The sequence below is a fragment of the Coregonus lavaretus genome (assembly GCF_964263955.1).
Source record: "Coregonus lavaretus genome assembly, chromosome: 26".
Taxonomy (NCBI): domain Eukaryota; kingdom Metazoa; phylum Chordata; class Actinopteri; order Salmoniformes; family Salmonidae; genus Coregonus; species Coregonus lavaretus.
The window spans coordinates 6,929,676-6,951,900 of NC_140013.1; the positions used below are offsets into that span (position 1 = coordinate 6,929,676).

The following is a 22,225-nucleotide window of genomic DNA, read 5'->3' on the forward strand; positions in this document are numbered from 1 at the left end:
CTTTTATTTATTTATGTATAAACAGGAATAGGCTAATTAATTTACAATATTGCCAATTTAATTCAATTTACTTAAGGGGAAGCTTAGTTGAACCACATCGCATTTTGGAGCGTAGGCTATACCACCTGTTTTCAAGTCCATTCGTACATTTTTCATGCCTTTTCTTTTTTTGTTTGAATTATTATAGGCTCATGTTTTACCGGTACGCTGTACCCCCACTATTTATTTTGCCAGGATGCCTTACCTGAGTGTATCGTCTTACGCCTCATGTCCACCAGATGCATCAAACGCTTTGCCTTCCAGCGGAAGTCATTCATTGTCAATGGAGCAGTCCGCAACGCTATGTTGGGGGTGCCGCACTAGGCTGCGGTGCGTTCTGTGTACCACATGCGTTCAATATTTTGAAGTTGTGCGTGGCTTTACTGATTGGTGGTACAAATGGAAGTACACACACCGACTTCAACTAGCTAGCTTTTAGCTAGTTGAAAAGCGAAGCATGTGTGTCAAGTACGGCAAATGCGGGCTAGATATCCGGCAAAACAAAACGCATATGCATCTGGTGGACATCTGGCATTACTTTTACCTGTGTGCATCGTAACTAACTTCCCTGACATGCCTCCTGAAAAACAAATGTCAAACAGGAATGCAGTGGATCATGTTGGTTTAGAATCCCAAACAGAGTTCTGCTTGTATAGGGATATGTTTTTTTAATATTTTTTTATTTAACCTTTATTTAACCAGGTAAGCCAGTTGAGAACAAGTTCTTATTTACAACTGCGACCTGGCCAAGATAAAGCAAAGCAGTGCGATTAAAAACAACAACACAGAGTTACATATGGGGTAAAACAAAACATAAAGTCAAAAATACCACAGAAAATATATACAGTGGGGGAAAAAAGTATTTAGTCAGCCACCAATTGTGCAAGTTCTCCCACTTAAAAAGATGAGAGAGGCCTGTAATTTTCATCATAGGTACACGTCAACTATGACAGACAAAATGAGATTTTTTTTCTCCAGAAAATCACATTGTAGGATTTTTTATGAATTTATTTGCAAATTATGGTGGAAAATAAGTATTTGGTCAATAACAAAAGTTTCTCAATACTTTGTTATATACCCTTTGTTGGCAATGACACAGGTCAAACGTTTTCTGTAAGTCTTCACAAGGTTTTCACACACTGTTGCTGGTATTTTGGCCCATTCCTCCATGCAGATCTCCTCTAGAGCAGTGATGTTTTGGGACTGTCGCTGGGCAACACAGACTTTCAACTCCCTCCAAATACGTTCTATGGGGTTGAGATCTGGAGACTGGCTAGGCCACTCCAGGACCTTGAAATGCTTCTTACGAAGCCACTCCTTCGTTGCCCGGGCGGTGTGTTTGGGATCATTGTCATGCTGAAAGACCCAGCCACGTTTCATCTTCAATGACCTTGCTGATGGAAGGAGGTTTTCACTCAAAATCTCACGATACATGCACTGTAAACCCTAATAAGTTCACATAACTCAAAAATTATTTTGTAACAGATTACACAAAAATATTTTAGTGATGTTTTTAAATGTTTTAAGTTTACATAAAATAAAAATTATATTTACAGTTGCCTTAAATTATCTCAATGTTATCTTATAAATATTGATATTCCTCAACTTATAATTAGGGAGTAATTCACTCAAAATTTTCAATATTTTTCAACTCATATAATGTGGGAAATACACTCAAAATATTAAATATTCTTCAACTCATAAATGTGGGAAATACACTCAAAATATTAAATATTCTTCAACTCATATAATGTGTGAAATACACTCAAAATTTTCAATATTCTTCAACTCATAATGTGGGACATGCAAACAAAATTAATTCTAAACTGAAATACTGATGTCGGTCCATTACACAATTATAATCAGCGAATAATGTTAGAAAACATGAAAGTGACACCACAGTGACAATTTAACTTTTTTTTTTATTCAACACAATGTGCTTTTAAAAAGGCACGAATCAAAAGGAGCTCAGTCAAAACAAAGTGCTTGTCATAAATTAAAACAAAAAAGGAAAAGGAAATGACTCCATAAAAACAAAATGTGTTTTAAAGTACATTAAGTGTTAATAGTTCCATATTCTGATAGTGGTCATTGCTACAGAGGGTAGATTCAGTATTTTGGGTCTCCATATCACACTATTCAGTAAACATTATGATAAAAACTCACAAAGGCTTCATGATAAAATTCAATAAGATTCTAATTATAATCCATCCTCAACAGCAATGACAACTATTAGAATGTGGAGCCATTTAAAACGTTTTGGCACTTACTGTACCTTGAAGGCTGCAACTCACTTTTTTTAAATAAAACATTCAAATAAAAGTACTGGTTTCTACTGTGCCGTACTTCAACTGGCAACATCAAGGTAAGCATTAGGTCACACAACATTAAACATGTATAGTGCATGAATTCAACAGTCGTTTCCCACAAGTACAGTACAAAAACTTGGGCTTGGCAATACGTCAATGTTGTGATATTTATCTATTAACAATCAATGTATTAAATCTGAGGTAGAAGAGGCAAACAGTGTAACATATTAAACATGAGGTAGAAGAGGCAAATTATTACATTTGTAAAGAGGGGAAAAAAACTAAAAACATCCTCAATACTCAGCTCAACAAATAGTCCATTCTGAGTGATTCACTCATTGAACAAATCATTCTTCAGTGTCAGTAGACGGCCTTTCAGTGGTTTGTTGTCCTCAAGACACATCACAACTTTTTGGATAAATGTGAATGTAAGCTCAAGATTCTTTGGGTACTGTAGGTCTAGTGCATAGACATACCCAAAGAGCAGGAGAAATGAGTCAGCCAGGTTTGTGGGACCACTCACAAGTATTTCATCTTCCACGACAATACAGATGCTCTCAGGGCTGAAGAGGGCCGCATCAGTAGTATCATCAGTGACAACTGTCAGGAGAGCCACCGGAGTGTCAGTGAGGTCTGGACCATCTGCTGACTATAAAACACAAATAATACAAAAATGAGTTCAGCCCCTCAAGGATACAAATCATGCTAATGATGTCTAGACATTACGGTCACTTTGCACTTAGACTGCAACTAAGCTACATGTTTAAACTATTTTCTTTACACATGCTTATTATTTTATGTTAGTTTCACACCTACCTGTAAGCATACTTTTTGTTTAGTGGAATTCTTTATACTTACCTTTTCATTTATGTAATTTCTACATGTCAGTTTGCAGAATAACAACTCAAGGAAACTTCATAAACAGGTTCTGGGGGCTATTCCAGAAAGGAGGTTCAACAAACTGAGCCTAACCCTGAACTCAGAGTTGACTTATCCCGTGAAGTGAAACTGAGTTTTCAGTTACAGAACAGCTGATCTGAGTTAGGTAAGTTGACTCAGAGTACGTTAACTCGGAGTTGAGCTTGTGCCTGACGACTAGTAAAAAGCCATCATCAATGGAGCTCCGATACGGTTATTCACCATGGCAACGGGAGAAAACAGGAAGCAGACATTTTCTGGCTGCGGCTGTTATATAAATCACTGACAGAGTTTCAGATGCAGTCGTCTTTTCATTTTGAATTTAACATCACTTTATTTTATATTAGCCTTTAAGGAAGTGGTTGAATGTTGTTCAATGTTTTATTTTAGGCTATTTTGTTTTATTTAAAATCGGCTGAAAATGAAATATAAAAACATTTTATCTCATACTCAATGCGGCGACAAACTAGAAACACGGACTTTGAAATTACGTTGTTGGAAAAAATACAATTGGCTATACTGATGGTTTTCACATAACCTGCTTTCTGGAATGCCCCTCTGGTTCTCCTAGAGTTCTTTGAGTGATGTCATGTTTAAGCTGACTGAATAGCTAAGCAAAGGGATTGATAGTGAGGCCAGTACACTTACATTACAGGTCCTGAAAAACTTGGGAGGCATCTTCACGCAGGTACACAGGAAGTGCACGAAGGACGAGGGCCCGTCTCATATTTACATCACGTTGTTCCTACATGGACAAAAAATATCCATTACAATAATAATTACACAAATATCAAAAACATTCATTGTACACTAATTATAGTAAAAATGAAAATGTTAAAAGATAAGCAAGTTAGTTATTAACAAGCAAAGCATCAAAGTTGTGTGCTTATAGATCTGCTATTTCTGTTGTTGTTCTTTGTATTTAACAAAGTATTAATAAAGGGTTCAAGTGATCAACTGTTGACCCCACAGTTGAGATAAAAACATTTAGAGAAATAGCAAAAGAATGACTGTGGAAACACATAAAATAAAACCAATTATTAGTGTAACCCTCTCACCAGGCTCGAATTTGACTCTCACGATATTACCTTATTTAGAATATCTGAACAGCATGGGATATTAGGTGAGAAGGACATCTCCAATAAGAATCCCTATTGTAAACTTGCTAGGGTGAATGACAAATAGGGTATTAACTTCAGATAGAATGATTATAGACTTGGTTATTGTTGTAAGGATATGCTTTCCCATGCATTAAATGAAACTGAAACAGTAAATGACTCCACCAATACAACAGACATAAGGTTCAAGATCTATATTAATCAAATGTTCAATGTATCACATCAAAAGAAATACAAATTATAAACCCCAATGATTTTTCCACAACCCCATGTCCAAATTATTTGCAAGCTTGCTTAAACCCTGGGCGCGCGTTGGAGCTCATAAAAAAAATGACGACATACATAAAGTCCCGAAGTCCACCCCACATTTGTAGTTACTCACTACTTGTAGATAATGCCTCAGCAAAATATAGTAGTTCCGTGCAGGTGTCCTCACAAGATCCACCGCGAACACAGCTATCAATGCAGCCAGTACTCGGTAGCAGCAACAGACATCTGTTGGAAACCCGAACTGATCGTCACAAGCAATTCTCTCCAAGTCTTGCACGATGCTAGGCTAACCTCTAGGATGTCGAATGTCGCGAATGTCTCCACAATGCGACGGCAGCTTCAGTCTCCACTTGGTCTTTCTTAACTAAATAATAAACACTCTCTTATAGAAATAAAATCAGGATTTCCCTTAAAAAAACTCTGTTTTTCTCTCTTTATCGTTTCCTTTGGTCGTTTTTCCTTCACCAACCCCACTAACGTCTCTCCTCTCCCTTCTTTCAACTTTTCCCTCCCTTTTCTTTCCCGGCAACCAGTCCACTCTCCCATTGGCCACAACTTAACAAGTTAGCTCATTGGTCAAAACTTTAACGAGATACGTGGGAAATTTAAACTTAAAAGTAAACCAACCTATTCACTTGTACATTTTTTAAAAACATTGCTTCAAAAGAAATGCATTAATGACATTACAAATCAGGAGCTATTCGATCACCTTTTAAATCTAATACCAATGAATTATAACAAATACACTCTATACTTGGTTTTAGCAATGTATTACATTAGTAACACTATTTCATAATACATCCTACCTGAACTGTTAAAAGGATTTCGAGATGATCTCACAACCACACACTTGAGCCTAGGAAGAAATACACAGGCCTGGTAAGCATAATGATAACACACTCACATTATGTTGTTTAGCATTGTTCGTTTCACGCTAGCACACACGTACACACAGCTCGATAACGTAAAATATTTACTGTGTAAGGCAGACACTTATTGAAATAAGTATAATCACAGTACGCACTTGCATTACCGGCGAACAGCGAAAACTCATGGACCTTCCTCCACCGTCAATGTCCCGGGCAAACATGCATTATGGGAAATGTAGTTCATCCAGGAAACCTGCTGATAATGTTACACCGTTGTAAGATGAAGTAACGTAACGTATTTAGCACATATTTAACAACTTCTAAAGTTACAATTACTTGGATTTTTACACTATTTACAACAAATATTCACTGTGCACATTGTACAAATGTATTCCCAGTTCCACATTTAAGACTATCGAAATTCAATTGAAAAAAAAAAATGAAAAAAAAACAGAGTTACTTACCAAATCAGAGGTGATGATAAGATGGCGCTTAAGAAAACGAGGGCAATAAGACTAATGATAAAAACGGAGGTGGTGGTGGTTTCAAGCGGGCAGCATAAAAGTGCGCATTGCAAACAAATTAAAACAAATTAAACTGTGTTCCACATCCACACGGGCGGCCCAAACAACCCCGCATCTCGGCAAATTCAAGATGGCTGACTCAGCTTTCCTGAGGGAGAGATGACCCACCCACCAGAACGTCATGACGTCGATAACGTCATGACACTTCCTAAACTTTTTGAGCGTTCCACACAAATTACCTATAAAATATTGAGCGCTCTTCAATTAAAGTGGCATAAATCTCAACAGAGCTCAACACTTTATAGTTTGGTCAACTGCATAACGACATTTGACTGTTATGACCTTATTACTTATGAGCTAGTACAACTGTTTGGGAATACAGTGTGGCCCCATTCATTCTTTCCTTTACACGGATCAGTCGTCCTGGTCCCTTTGCAGAAAAACAGCCCCAAAGCATGATGTTTCCACCCCCATGCTTCACAGTAGGTATGGTGTTCTTTGGATGCAACTCAGCATTCTTTGTCCTCCAAACACGACGAGTTGAGTTTTTACCAAAAGGTTCTATTTTGGTTTCATCTGACCATATGACATTCTCCCAATCCTCTTCTGGATCATCCAAATGCACTCTAGCAAACTTCAGACGGGCCTGGACATGTACTGGCTTAAGCAGGGGGACACGTCTGGCACTGCAGGATTTGAGTCCCTGGCGGCGTAGTGTGTTACTGATGGTGGCTTTGTTACTTTGGTCCCAGCTCTCTGCAGGTCATTCTCTAGGTCCCCCCGTGTGGTTCTGGGATTTTTGCTCACCGTTCTTGTGATCATTTTGACCCCACGGGGTGAGATCTTGCGTGGAGCCCCAGATCGAGGGAGATTATCAGTGGTCTTGTATGTCTTCCATTTCCTAATATTTGCTCCCACAGTTGATTTCTTCAAACCAAGCTGCTTACCTATTGCAGATTCAGTCTTCCCAGCCTGGTGCAGGTCTACAATTTTGTTTCTCGTGTCCTTTGACAGCTCTTTGGTCTTGGCCATAGTGGAGTTTGGAGTGTGACTGTTTGAGGTTGTGGACAGGTGTCTTTTATACTGATAACAAGTTCAAACAGGTGCCATTAATACAGGTAACGAGTGGAGGACAGAGGAGCCTCTTAAAGAAGAAGTTACAGGTCTGTGAGAGCCAGAAATCTTGCTTGTTTGTAAGTGACCAAATACTTATTTTCCACCATAATTTGCAAATAAATTCATAAAAAATCCTACAATGTGATTTTCTGGAATTTTTTTTCTCATTCTGTCTGTCATAGTTGACGTGTACCTATGATGAAAATTACAGGCCTCTCTCATCTTTTTAAGTGGGAGAACTTGCACAATTGGTGGCTGACTAAATACTTTTTTCCCCCACTGTATACAGTGTGTGCAAATGTAGCAAGTTATGGAAGTAAGGCAATAAATAGACCATAGTGCAAAATAATTACAATTAGTATTAACACTGGAATGATAGATGTGCAAGAGATGATGTGCAAATGGAGATACTGGGGTGCAAATGAGCAAAATAAATAACAATATGGGGATGAGGTAGTTGGGTGGGCTAATTTCAGAAGGTCTGTGTACAGGTGCAGTGATCGGTAAGGTGCTCTGACAACTTATGCTTAAAGTTAGTGAGGGAGATAAGAGTCTCCAGCTTCAGAGATTTTGCAGTTCGTTCCAGTCATTGGCAGCAGAGAACTGGAAGGAATGGTGGCCAAAGGAGGTGTTGGCTTTGGGGATGACCAGTGAGATATACCTGCTGGAGTGCTTACTACGGGTGGGTGTTGCTATGGTGACCAATGAGCTAAGATAAGGCGGCGATTTGCCTAGCAGTGATTTATAGATGGCCTGGAGGCAGTGGGTTTGGCGACGAATATGTAGTGAGGACCAGCCAACAAGAGCGTACAGGTCACAGTGGTGGGTAGTATATGGGGCTTTGGTGACAAAACGGATGGCACTGTGATAGACTACATCCAATTTGCTGAGTAGAGTGTTTGAGACTATTTCGCCGAAGTCAAGGATCGGTAGGATAGTCCGTTTTACGAGGGCATGTTTGGCAGCATGAGTGAAGGAGGCTTGTTTGCGAAATAGGAAGCCGATTCTAGATTTTGGATTGGAGATGCTTAATGTGAGTCTGGAAGGAGAGTTTACAGTCTAACCAGACACCTAGGTATTTGTAGTTGTCCAGATACTCTAGTTCAGACCCGTCGAGAGTAGTGATTCTAGTCGGGTGGGCGGGTGCCAGCAGCATTCGATTGAAGAGCATGCATTTTGTTTTACTAGTGTTTAAGAGCAGTTGGAGGCTACGGAAGAAGTGTTGTATGGCATTGAAGCTCGTTTGGAGGTTTGTTAACACAGTGTCCAATGAAGGGACAGATGTATACAAAATGGTGTCGTCTGCGTAGAGGTGGATCTGAGAGTCACCAGCAGCAATAGCGACATCATTGATATACACGGAGAAAAGAGTCGCCCCAAGAATTGAACCCTGTGGCACCCCCATAGAGACTGCGATAGGTCCAGAAAAAAGGCCCTCCGATTTGACACATTGAACTCTATCTGAGAAGTAGTTGGTGAACCAGGCGAGGCAGTCATTTGAGAAACCAAGGCTATTTAGTCTGCCAATAAGAATGCGGTGGTTGACAGAGTCGAAAGCCTTGGCCAGGTCGATGAAGACGGCTGCACAGTACTGTCTATTATCGATCGCGGTTATAATATCGTTTAGGACCTTGAGTGTGGCTGAGGTGCACCCATGACCAGCTCGGAAACCGGATTGCATAGCAGAGAAGGTACGGTGGGATTCGAAATGGTCGGTGATCTGTTTGTTAACTTGGCTTTCAAAAACTTTTCGAAAGGCAGGGCAGGATGGATATAGGTCTGTAACAGTTTGGATCTAGAGTGGCACCCCCTTTGAAGAGGGGGATGACCGCGGCAGCTTTCCAATCTCTGGGGATCTCAGACGTTACGAAAGAGAGGTTGAACAGGCTAGTAATAGGGGTTGCGACAATTTCGGCGGCTAATTTTAGAAAGAAAGGGATTGTCTAGCCCAGATGATTTGTAGGGGTCCAGATTTTGCAGCTCTTTCAGAACATCAGCTGTCTGAATTTGTGTGAAGGAGAAGCGGTGGGGGCATGGGCAAGTTGCAGCGGAGGGTGCAGAGCTGGTGGAAAGCATGGCCAGCCGTAGCAAAATGCTTGTTGAAATTCTCGATTATTGTAGATTTATCGGTGGTGATAGTGTTTCCTAGCCTCAGTGCAGTGGGCAGCTAGGAGGAGGTGCTCTTATTCTCCATGGACTTTACAGTCCATGTGCAATCTATACTGAACAAAAATATAAACGCAACATGTGATGTGTTGGTCCTATGTTTCATGAGCTGAAATAAAAGATCCCAGAAGTGTTCCATACACACAAAAAGCTTATTTCTCTCAAATTCTGTCAACAAATTTGTTTACATCCCTGTTAGTGAGCATTTCTCCTTTGCCAAGATAATCCATCCACCTGACAGGTGTGGTGTATAAATTAGCTGATTAAACAGCATGATCATTACACAGGTGCACCTTGTGCTGGGGACGATAAAAGGCCATTCTAAATAGTGCAGTTTAGTCACACAACACAATGCCACAGATGTCTCAAGTTTTGAGGGAGCGTGCATTTGGCATGCTGACAGCGGGAATGTCCACCAGAGCTGTTGCCAGATAATTTAATGTTAATTTCACTATCATAAGCCGCCTCAAATGTTGTTTTAAAGAATTTGGCAGTACGTCCAACCGGCCTCACAACCGCAGACCACGTGTAACCACGCCAGCCCAGGACCTCCACATCCGGCTTCTTCACCTGTGGGATCATTTGAAAAGCCAGCCAGACAGCTGATGAAACTGTGGGTTTGCACAACCAAATAATTTCTGCACTAACTGTCAGAAACCGTCTCAGGGAAGCTCATCTGCGTGCTCGTCATCCTCACCAAAGTCTTGACTGGACTACAGTTTGGCGTCATCACCGACTTCAATGGGCAAATGCTCACCTTCAATGGCCACTGGCACGCTGTAGAAGTGTGCTCTTCATGGATGAATCCCGGTTTCAACAGTACAGGGCAGATGGCAGACGGCGTGTATGGCATCGTGTGGGCGAGTGGTTTGCTGATATCAGCATTGTGAACAGAGTGCCCCATGGTGGTGGGGTTATGGTATGGGCAGGCATAAGCTACGAACACTGTTGCATTTTATCGATGGCAATTTGAATGCACAGAGATACCGTGACGAGATCCTGAGGCCCATTGTCGTGCCATTCATCCGCTGCCATCACCTAATGTTTCAGCATGATAATTCACGGCCCCATGTCGCAAGGATCTGTACACAATTCCTGGAAGCTGAAAATGTCCCAGTTCTTCCCTGGCCTGCATACTCGCCTGACATGTCACCCATTGAGCATGTTTGGGATGCTCTGGATCGACGTGTACAACAGCATGGTCAAGTTCCCGCCATTGAAGAGGAGTGGGAAAACATTCCACGGTCCACAATCAACAGCCTGATCAATTCTATGCAAAGGAGATGTGTTGCGCTGCATGAGGCAAATGGTGGTCACACCAGATACTGACTGGTTTTCTGATCCACGCCCTTACCTTTTTTTAAGGTATAACCAACAAATGCATATCTGTATTCCCAGTCATGTGAAATCCATAGATTAGGGTCAAATGCATTTATTTCAATTGACTGATTTCCTTAAATGAACTGTAAAACCTTTGAAATTGTTGCATGTTGCGTTTTTGTTGAGTGTAGATTAGTCAGTGAAATTAGTTGTCATCATTACTCTAAACAGTATAACCTTCTAGGGCATATTACTGGCTGTGTGGTTTATAGAGCTATGGGGATATTAAGCCTGATTTTAAGGTTTTTTAATTCAAATTACTTCTATGGAGCTGCAGAGAACTTTAGGGAGTGCTAACTGGAGCCATAAATACCGTTGCTTCCTGACAATACCTTATTCAGTTTTTCAGGCATTTTATCATAGAATTATCTTTATGTGTTTTATGCTAATCAACTTCTGTCAATGTATCGGCAGTTGTAAAATGTGATTTTAAAACAATGTATTAATTGCTTTACTTTTTATTTATATTTTTTTACTGTAAAGCAATTTACAGTTCCAATATTTTCTTAGTGAGCGTTTTGCAAATATCATACTTAGATTAATAGCATTCATCATGACCTGAGATACAGCTTTTCACAGAATACGTAGGCAGGACTTTTTTCTTGACGTGGGGATGTTCCATGTTTCACAGGGCAGGTCAATCGTTTTGGAATTCCAGTCTCTGCCCATGCTGGGAAGTTCTACGGCAGGTGAGTGTAGCAAGTACCCTTATTATCTGTGCTCTGGGTAGAAGCTACCCTTGGGCCCAGCTCTTTAGTGGGGATATGTAAAACTGACCTTAGATCAGTGTTTAGGGGCAAATTCATCCTACTAGCTTTCTTTAATTAAGATGTTTCGTCATGATGTGACTCTGTATATGTGAGCATTGTGACTCCACTCTATGTCTATGTCTAGTATATGTGCTGCACACAAACTCAGCAAAAAAAGAAACGTCCCTTTTTCAGGACCCTGTCTTTCAAAGATAATTCGTAAAAATCCAAATAACTTCACAGATCTTCATTGTAAAGGGTTTAAAAACTGTTTCCCATGCTTGTTCAATGAACCATAAACAATTAATGAACATGCACCTGTGGAATGGTCGTTAAGACATTAACAGCTTACAGACGGTAGGCAATTAAGGTCACAGTTATGAAAACTTAAGACACTAAAGAGGACTTTCTACTGACTCTGAAAAACACCAAAAGAAAGATGCCCAGGGTCCCTGCTAATCTGTGTGAACGTGCCTTAGGCATGCTGCAAGGAGGCATGAGGACTGCAGATGTGGCCAGGGCAATAAATTGCAATGTCCGTACTTTGAGACACCGAAGACAGCGCTACAGGGTGACAGGACGGACAGCTGATCGTCCTCGCAGTGGCAGACCACGTGTAACAACACCTGCACAGGATCGGTACATCCGAACATCACACCTGTGCGACAGGTACAGGATGGCAACAACAACTGCTTGAGTTACACCAGGAACGCCCAATCCCTCCATCAGTGCTCAGACTGTCCGCAATATGCTGAGAGAGACTGGACTGAGGGCTTGTAGGCCTGTTGTAAGGCAGGTCCTCACCAGACATCACCGGCAACAACGTCGCCTATGGGCACAAACCCACCATCGCTGGACCAGACAGGACTGGCAAAAAGTGCTCTTCACTGACGAGTCGCGGTTTTGTCTCACCAGGGGTGATGGTCGGATTCGCATTTATAGTCGAAGGAATGAGCGTTACACCGAGGCCTGTACTCTGGAGCGGGATCGATTTGGAGGTGGAGGGTCCGTCATGGTCTGTGGCGGTGTATCACAGCATCATCGGACTGAGCTTGTTGTCATTACAGGCAATCTCAACGCTGTGCGTTACAGGGAAGACATCCTCCTCCCTCATGTGGTACCCTTCCTGCAGGCTCATCCTGACATGACCCTCCAGCATGACAATGCCACCAGCCATACCGCTCGTTCTGTGCGTGATTTCCTGCAAGACAGGAATGTCAGTGTTCTGCCATGGCCAGCGAAGAGCCCGGATCTCAATCCCATTGAGCACGTCTGGGACCTGTTGGATCGGAAGGTGAGGGCTAGGGCCATTCCCCCCAGAAATGTCCGGGAACTTGCAGGTGCCTTGGTGGAAGAGTGGGGTAACATCTCACAGCAAGAACTGGCAAATCTGGTGCAGTCCTTGAGGAGGAGATGCACTGCAGTACTTAATGCAGCTGGTGGCCACACCAGATACTGACTGTAACTTTTGACATTATTCAGTTTCTGTTTGTCACATGTCTGTGGAACTTGTTCAGTTTATATCTCAGTTGTTGAATCTTGTTATGTTCATACAAATATTTACACATGTTAAGTTTGCTGAAAATAAACGCAGTTGACAGTGAGAGGACATTTCTTTTTTTTTGCTGAGTTTAGATATAGAAAATGCCCTCTAGACATGAAGATGAGCCTCTGCCTTTCAGGTCTCCCAGAGGTCACCTCTGCAGCGGGCTGAATTATGGCATTCTAGATTACACTTGCTGTGAAAAAGTACTGCATAAAGGGGCGGGGCTGTCCTGCTGTGGAAACAGGGCCTTCAACCTCACCCAGGCTTCCTGTTGTGAAGGTGAGATAGACAGAGTCATGTCTCCTAGCAGTATCCCACTGCATCTATTCACTTAAACCTGGTAACTGTGAAAACATTTATTTTTTCAGCATCTCCCAAGTTTGAATTTATATTTTGTGTGTGTGTGTTTATCTGTGATTCAACCGATGCAGGTAGGCTGACTCTGAATGTGAGCCAGCTGGTGTCAGATTGCTGTGGGTGTAGGGCCTATGACCCACTCAACCAGCTGTGTTGTGACTCACAGATCCTAACCAGGACCCAACCCCATTCTAAGTGTTGTGGAAAAGGTCAGTAATGTCAGATCTATTGACTTCTTTAGTGTCATCATTGATGTAGTAGTTTGTGTTATTCTTCCCAAAGGCATAAAAAGAGGTGGTGTCATAGTGTGCATCTTAAACTGTCGTTCCCATTGAGGTCTGTCTACCCCGAAAGCTGTTTGGGAGATATTTCCCAATTCTCTCATGCTGAGTCATTGTGACAACCTAATTTCCCACCTGCACCCAGAGTTCGCACAAGGTGCTTCAGGTGCAACAAGTACTTGAATTTGGCACTCTGAAATACTGGAGTACCTTGAAAATCAGACGTTTTCTCAAGTTAGTACTTGAAAAGTCATTGACTTAAAATGAGAGAAGAACAGAAAATGATCAAATATGTTAATATGAAAAATATTAGGAAAATGTATTGGTCTTGCAAATTAATTTCCAGGCAGACAAGAACATTTTATTTCCTCACGTGTCTGGTTGCCAGGCGAGCTTGCTCATTCCACACACACTGGCACTTAGTCAGAATTGACTGAATAAGTGCCGCCAAACGTCACATCAATAGCTAAAATGCCGGGCAACTGTAGATTTAATCATGCCTGGCAAGATATTGATGTTTATGAATGGGTTTTGCCAGACCCAACCAGGGATGTAGTGGAGGGTAAACATCGTTACGTTTACGCACCTTTTTATTTGTGACATAGCACCATTTTATTTTGTTAATTATTGTTTACCCACTTATTGCATTCCCAGCGTTGATCAACGCTCAAAAGGCTTCTTGATCTGAGTTCTAATCGCGCCTACCTCTGCTAATCATGATTCACGTATGCTCATATGTTCGCCTACTCCCCCGGATTTGCCTTGTTAGCAGCGCATTCATTCACCACTCTGTCCAACGTCAAACTCCGCCCCCGACATAGGAGGATAGGTGACACGAACAAGTGTTGCCAATTTAGCGACTTTGTCGCTCTATTTAGCGAGTTTTCAGACCCCTCTAGCGACTAATTTTTTAAAGAAGCGACTAGCGACAAATCTAGCGACTTTTTCTGGTGTTATTGAAGACTCTGACGTGAAAGCACGTATCGTTCTTACTCTTCTCAACGAGCAGCAGGTGCTTTGTTACCCCCGTCCCAAAGCACTCACAGGCGGACCAGTCCTCGCGCAGCATTCCCTCCCAGCTGCAGTCAGAGGAGGAGATGTTCACCCCTCCGTGTCCAGACTGAAAATAAATCGTGCATGCGGGAAGCCGCCGCTGGCTGATCCCGCCCTGGCTTACATTCAGGGCGGGATGTAAATGTAGGGTGTGTTATTCCTCTCTCCTACAGCGTCCATCACAATTACATGCAAATTAGGTGATGACGTCATTTAGCGACTTCTAGCGACTTTTAGGACAGCCAATAGCTACTTTCCTTACTGAGGAGTTGGCAACACTGACAGGAACTACCTCAGTTCAGATCTACAGTGGCAAGTGGCAGAGAGACGACGCTAACAGTCAGATTTTTTTTAACATCCCTCGACTCCTGTCATGTCAACATACATCCCCCAAACAAAAATCCCCTGACTCTCAGAGAATGAGTGTACAACTGGTAAATAGTTGCTGATATTTAAGTCAGATATCTAGCTAGCTAGGTAGCTCAAGGGCTCTGGCTATTAGCCAGGTAGCTAGCTAGAACTAGCTGGCTAGAAGGATGAAGTTAGAAGCTAACGTTGAACCTTGCCTGACCTCAGCAGGAGCAGTTGACTAGCTAGACTTAGCTAGCTATAATCAAAGACAACATTTCAGAGTCAACTAAGGGCCTTTTACACTGTCAGAATTCACTTTCATGTCATTATGTGTTGGGACAGCCTGTGGGGCAAACATTTTGCTAAATATAAAGACAATTTCAACACAAGACCATTTTATATTATTGTCATGTACACTGAACAAAAATATAAAAGCATCATGCAATTTCAAAGATTTTACTCAGTTACAGTTCATATAAGGAAATCAATCAACATCATCAGTACTGACTTAGCACTCGTGTGTAGTAAATAAGTAGTGAAACACGTGTTATTGAGTAGAACTTAAGGTAGTGATGAATAGTAAGTTCGTTTTTTTTTTTCATGAGGTTGTGGCGATATACTGTCATCAAACAATTGCATAATAGGAACTATTACAAATTGATGGTCCTTGAAAATAAATATTAGTGCTTGAAAAAGTACTTGAAGGTCCTTGAATTTGACTTACCACTGTCTGTACGAACCCTGTGCACCTCACGGCTTCTATGCTCACTTACTCCCCTTCACAATGTCAAGCTTGTAACACTTGAGCACTTGAAAGCACTTGAGTGCTTTAAACAGTAAATCTGATCAATTGTTATTACCTGTCCCACAGACCTTTACGATGAAGACCACCAGCTTTGCTGTGGAAATGTCCATGAAGGAAGGAAGGTCCTGACCAAAATGTCCAGTCACCACCGGTGCTGTGGAGACAACCAGTTTGATCAGCAAAGCCAATGCTGCTGCTTAGATTCTGAACCACTATCCCCACAGCCTCTCAATGCAAGCTGCTGTGCGTCATCAGGGTCTAATGTTAGTAAAAAGGCAACCTACTAGTTTTGTGTGGTTGTAATGAAACTTCACATTATGATAGTTTGTCATTTTTGTGTGTATTTTGTTCTTTCTTTTTTTCAGCCCAGGAGAATTTCTCAGAGTTCTACAAACTGGTAAGGTTGCTTTTGGCCTTCAACCATATACTGAACCTCATAATGTCTCACTTTCTTTATTCAATGTTCAAGTCAACCATTTCATTAACAGTCAGGTTTTAAAATAATAATTTTGATATCCTATGGCTAAAAGCCACAATGGGGGTGGCATCCGTTTTTTAAATGATGACTATCAGATATTGCTTTATTTTCCTTGTGGGTTTTAGCTTTTGGCCTAGGCCTGAGGCATTGAATGGTCTGCCAACGACCACATTGACACTGTGATTACTAAATTAAAGTGGGCACTTTAATTGTAAACCTTTGTCTGTAGAACAAGAGTGGTGTCACAAATGTTGGTGGAATGCGACAGGCCAGAGTCAAGCGTAGGACACAGAATGAGATGAAGAACCACTTTACTGAGTAGTAAAGAAATACAAGGAAAATCCTCCAAAACAACAAAGGAGGAGCAAAACCCGCTCACACTAAAGACACTCGTACATACAATAAACACGCACACCAAACAGTGGACGTGTACAGGTTAAATAGGCAGACAAACTAACATAATGGGGAACAGGTGTGCAACAACAGACAACAATCAAGTGAACATAGAAACATATAACATAGAGCGGCAGCAGCTAGTACTCCGGTGACGACGAACGCCGAAGCCTGCCCGAGCCAGAAGGAAGGGCAGTCTCGGCAGAATCCGTGACAAGTGGTGCAATAATTAGAAACATGATGGTGGATTATGTTTTTTAACATGATTTTTTAAAACAGTGCTTGTATGTGTATTTGTGTACATATTATGTTTGTTTGTTTATGTGTGTCTTTATGTGCATGTGTTTGTGTGTTTGTCTCTTTCGCTCTCTACATGCTTCCAGTATTCCTGGGGAGCAGCCCTGTGGTCGAGGTGCCTGTTTTAACCCAACAACAGAGCGTTGCTGTGTGAATCCTAGATCTCGCCAGGGGCAGCGTTACTCACATGACCAGGCCTGCTGTGATGGAACACTCAGCCGCACCCCAGGTAAGACAGCACAAGGTGCCCTGCTAGTGTTTGTGTGTGTATCAGAGGAGGCTGGTGGGAAGAGCTATAGGAGGACAGGCTCATTGTAAAGGCTGGAATGGAATAAATGGAACGGTATCAAACACATCAAACATATAGAAACCACATGTTTGACTCCGCTCCATCTATTCTATTCCATCCGCTACAATGAGCCGGTCCTCCTATAGTTTCTCCCACCAGCCTCCTTTGGTGTGTATGTACACTGAGTGTACAAAACATTAGCAACACTTGCTCTTTCCATGACAGACTGAGCAGGTGAAAGCTATAATCCCTTATTGACAGGATGTGAAATCTGAAACAACTTGAAGCTGGGATGTCCCTCCTACCATTTCATTCACTCTTCCGACTGTCCGTCAACTCCTGGCTAAACCCTACGTCACAGCCACTGACAAAACACATGCCTGCAATCCTTACATCGTAGCGCAGCAGGAGGGCGTGGTTTTCTCACTGTAGCACATTCAGAGATGAATTTATAGCCATCAGAGGCGTGTATTCATGGGTGCCAAGGGAAGCCAGACTTCCCCCCCAAAATTGACAATTTTCCTTCAATTCGCAAAAGGCGGAATGTATCTCGCAGGAGAAAGCATCCAAGCTGTGTAGGCCATCTGTCTGATGCTGTCTGGTCCAAACGAGTATGACATTGTTGCCGCCCGTAGCATTGAAGGCAAGGGAAACCAGCGAGCATCTGGCCCCCCTTGACAGAAAAAAGTATACAATTTTTGACAATCAGCGAGCTCAACTGTGAATGGTCCTGGTGCACCAAAAAATACTGTCAAGGGAAGCCAGCTTGGATTTGGCGTCACTCTTATCAAATCCCATTGAGAGCATACGTCACTGACAGAAAAACTTGAATTGTTGCGTCTTGTTGTGTTGTCCTCCGGTGGCTAGCCAGCTAGCTTAAATTGTCCCTTTCCTAAATTAGCTATGGATGGTTTTTCTTGATTTTTACTATTTTCTACATTGTAGAATAATAGTGAAGACATCAAAACTATAATATAACACATATGGAATCATGTAGTAACCAAAAAAGTGTTGAACAAATCAAAATACATTTTAGATTTTAGATTCTTCAAATAGCCACCCTTTGCCTTGATGACAGCTTTGCACACTCATTTGTTTAACACTTTTTTGGTTACTACATGATTCATATGTGTTATTTCATAGTTTTGATATCTTCCCTATTATTCTACAACATAAAAAAATAGTAAAAATAAAGAAAAACCCTTGAATGAGTAGGTGTATCCAAACTTTTGACTGGTAGTGTAGGTCCTCCAGAAGTTTTTAGTTTTCCTCCATTTTTGCTCAGCTACCTGCAGCCCTGTTCTGTAAGCTCTTAGTGAGTCACTCAGCCACAGAGCAAGAGGGGATGGCCAAGGAAAGGGGACAGTGCGAGTCATAGAATGCGGAAAGGGAGGAGAGTAGGGTCGAAGAGGCAGAATCAGGAGACAGGAGGGAGAAGGATTTAGCAGGAGGGAGAGATGATAGGATAGAAGAGAGAGTAGTGGGAGAGCGAAGATTGCCTATACCCCCCCAAGGTGGCCTAGAGGCTCTGAGCTTCATTTTAGAACAATGTCCTACAGACTCTCGGCCTAGCTCCTCATGTATCAGATACCTAGCAGAGCTGGTACTTACATAACAGTTTCATGTATAGAAGTGACTTTTTTCAACAAACAAAAATAACCGCTATGGGGAGTACGATGGCCCCCAATTAAGGCAATCTTTATATTGGACATTTAGAACATGATTGCATTCTCAACCTTGAGCAAAATCCCTTTCTAGTCAAGATCAAAATATATCGACCTTATATAAATTATGTATTGTTATTATTTCATGGGACTCTTGAGACGTTCCATTAGTTTCTTAATAAGTAAAATGATCATCTTCGTTTCACCATGTACTTTCATTACTCTAGTGTCAGCTTCCTTGACATTCAGATCACCAAAGAAAATGACACACTCATCACCGATCTATACAGGAAGCCCACAGTTTGAAACATGCTTCTAAGATGTGATAGTTTCCACCCTATTCCTCCTAAAGAAAAGCCTCCCGATCAGTCAGTTAAAATGTGTCAGTAGAATATGTAGCATTGACAATTTCCTTTTGGATATATTCCCTCAACACTGTCTCCAAGAGGCCCAAACAAGAAACTAGACATAAAACCTTTTCTATAAAATGTGTTATGCTCACAAGGGCTGCCCTTTTTAAAATTCGCCCTATATTAGATACAATTGTATACAAAATGATTGACGCATTTGTCATACCCATTTTGAATCTATTGCACACGTACAGTGCATTCGGAAAGTATTCAGACCCCTTCACTTTTTCCACATTTTGTTACATTACAGCCTAATTCTAAAATGGATTCTATTTCATTTCCCCCCTCATCAATCTACACACAATACCCCAATGGACAAAGCAAAAACAGGTTTTTAGATTTTTTAGCAAAATTATATTTTATAAAAAATAAATATCATATTTACATTATTATTCATACCCTTTCCTCAGTACTATCTTGAAGCACCTTTGGCAACAATTACAGCCTCAAGTCTTCTTGGGTATGATGCTACAAGTATTTGGGGAGTTTGTCCCATTCTTCTCTGCAGATCCTCTCAAGGTCTGTCAGGTTGGATGGGGAGTGTCACAGCACAGCTATTTTCAGGTCTCTCCAGAGATGTTTGATTGTCTCGGCTCTGGTTGGGCCACTCAAGGACATTCAGAGGCTTGTCCCGAAGCCACTACTGCGTTGTCTTGGCTGTGTGCTTAGGGTCGTTGTCCTGTTGGAAGGTGAACCTTCACCCTAGTCTGAGGTCCTGAGCGCTCTGGAGCAGGTTTTCATCAAGGATCTCTCTGTACTTTACTCCGTTCATCTTTCCCTCGATCCTGACTAGTCTCCCAGTCCCTGCCGCTGAAAAACATCCCCACAGTGTGATGCTGCCACCAACATGCTTCACCGTAGGGATGGTATTGGCCAGGTGATGAGCGGTGCCTGGTTTCATCCAGACGTGACGTTTGGCATTCATTCCAAAGAGTTCAATCTTGGTTTCATCAGACCAGAGAATCTTGTTTCTCATGGTCTGAGAGTCCTTTAGGTGCCTTTTACTGAGAAGTGGCTTCCGTCTGGCCACTCTACCGTAAAGGCCTGATTGGTGGAGTGCTGCAGAGATGGTTGTCCTTCTGGAAGGTTCTCACATCTCCACAGAGGAACTCTGGAGCTCTATCAGAGTGACCATCGGGATGATCAATGGAAACAAGATGCACCTGAGCTCAATTTCGAGTCTCATAGCAAAGGCTATATTTTTAATAAGGCTGTAACGTAACAAAATGTGGAAAAAGCTAAGGGGTCTGAATACTTTCCGAATGCACTGTATATTAGCCTGCTTGACATGGATAAAAAACCAAATGTATTTCTGTTTTTCCATATGTCTACTGTGTAATATTTATTGTGAGATTCATGTATTATATGTATTCAATTGACCGGATGTTCATGCCTCTAGAGGTTATTTAAGTAGGTGTGTTTCACAGTGGTGTATGACCTGACGGAGATCCAACTCGGACCTATAGCTAGGAGATATAAGTAAGCTTAGGACATTTTATTTATTTAGTTTTGGACATATTTAACCCATTATTTTTGTTGCCACAAAACTACCTCCATACTTCCATTCATTTGTATGGGTTAGCTTCAGATAAGTCCTGTGACACTTGTGGGGGACGCTACAGACGTTTTCGTGAGAAGACCGATTTTTCGGGATGTCTCATGCTCTGTTAAATAGCGCTGTAGCTCTGACACTTTCCACCGCAGCTGCGGATGGCCGCAGGCAGATGCGGTGGATTGAGACTCATGCAAAGAAACATACAGTGAGGGAAAAAAGTATTTGATCCCCTGCTGATTTTGTATGTTTGCCCACTGACAAAGACATGAGTACACAATTTAGCCTCACTTCTTTTTTAGCTTCACTTCTGTCTCTGAAAAGTGTGCTTATGTCATTACTCCCATTCATCAGTCGACCCGCACAATTTCTCTACATCCACGTGGATCATAAATGGTATCACCTCAATTGGCGATTCATATAGTACCTCTTTCATTTAGCCTCCTGGGCAACAGTACATGGTTTCACAGCTTTCTGGCAGCAGCAGTGATGCTGATGTTTGCGTTGGTTAATGGAAAATGTTTGTGGAAAGAGGAATGTTTTTGGGATTCCTTGAATACTTCTTTACAAGGCCGTAATGCACCAAATATGTAGGTGAAAGAGCATTCATTTTTCTAACAGATGACCAGTTTTGTTCAGCAGTCATAGTACTGTATTGCATGGATGCTGATTTTGCAGTGCGCTCCAGGTTAGGCAAATTATTTACCATTCTTGATCTGATATTCCCCACAAGAAAAAATACTATAGTATACTATGGTATAAATACTATAGTATTCACTGTCGTGTTTTTGATATATAATATAAATATAAAATATATATAATATAATAATAATATAATATGCCATTTAGCAGACGCTTTTATCCAAAGCGACTTACAGTCATGCGTGCATACATTTTCTTCTTGTGTATGGGTGGTCTACTGTAGTATACTGTATACTGTAGTATTTACAGTTAACTATAGTATAAATACTGTAGTAAAATAACTGTAGTGTTTATACTATAGTAATTCATGTAGTGTTTTTGCAGACTGTACTCTACTGTAGTATTCCTGTAGTGTTTTTGCAGACATTACTGTAGTATTTACTATACTGTTTTTGTTGTATTATCTTTGACATAGAAGTGGAGGCTTTCTCCTTCAGGAAACCTACTGAAGAAATACTAAAATAGCACATTTTCCCTAATCTGTAGGTAGGTAAGACTGTGCTTTGAACAGATAGTTCAGTGCTTCTGCTATTTTCTATAACCTGTAAGGAACACAATATGGTGATTTGTCACTTATGGGTGGCACAAA

The 22,225-nt window shown here is 41.4% G+C and overlaps 1 long non-coding RNA gene across 2 annotated transcripts; it reads right to left on the bottom strand.

The window, feature by feature from the left end:
* Positions 1 to 1,941: 1,941 nt before the first annotated feature.
* LOC311101910 lies at positions 1,942 to 6,204 on the bottom strand. Of its 2 annotated transcripts, none has more exons than XR_014609966.1 (6): positions 5,988 to 6,204; positions 5,679 to 5,776; positions 5,461 to 5,510; positions 4,767 to 4,879; positions 3,915 to 4,011; positions 1,942 to 2,997 (listed from the first exon to the last, which is right to left on the bottom strand). It is a non-coding gene; the product is annotated as an uncharacterized lncRNA (long non-coding RNA). The 2 variants fall into 2 exon arrangements; XR_014609967.1 differs by having other exon boundaries at positions 5,679 to 5,779; positions 5,988 to 6,179.
* Between the last annotated feature and the right edge of the window lie 16,021 nt (positions 6,205 to 22,225).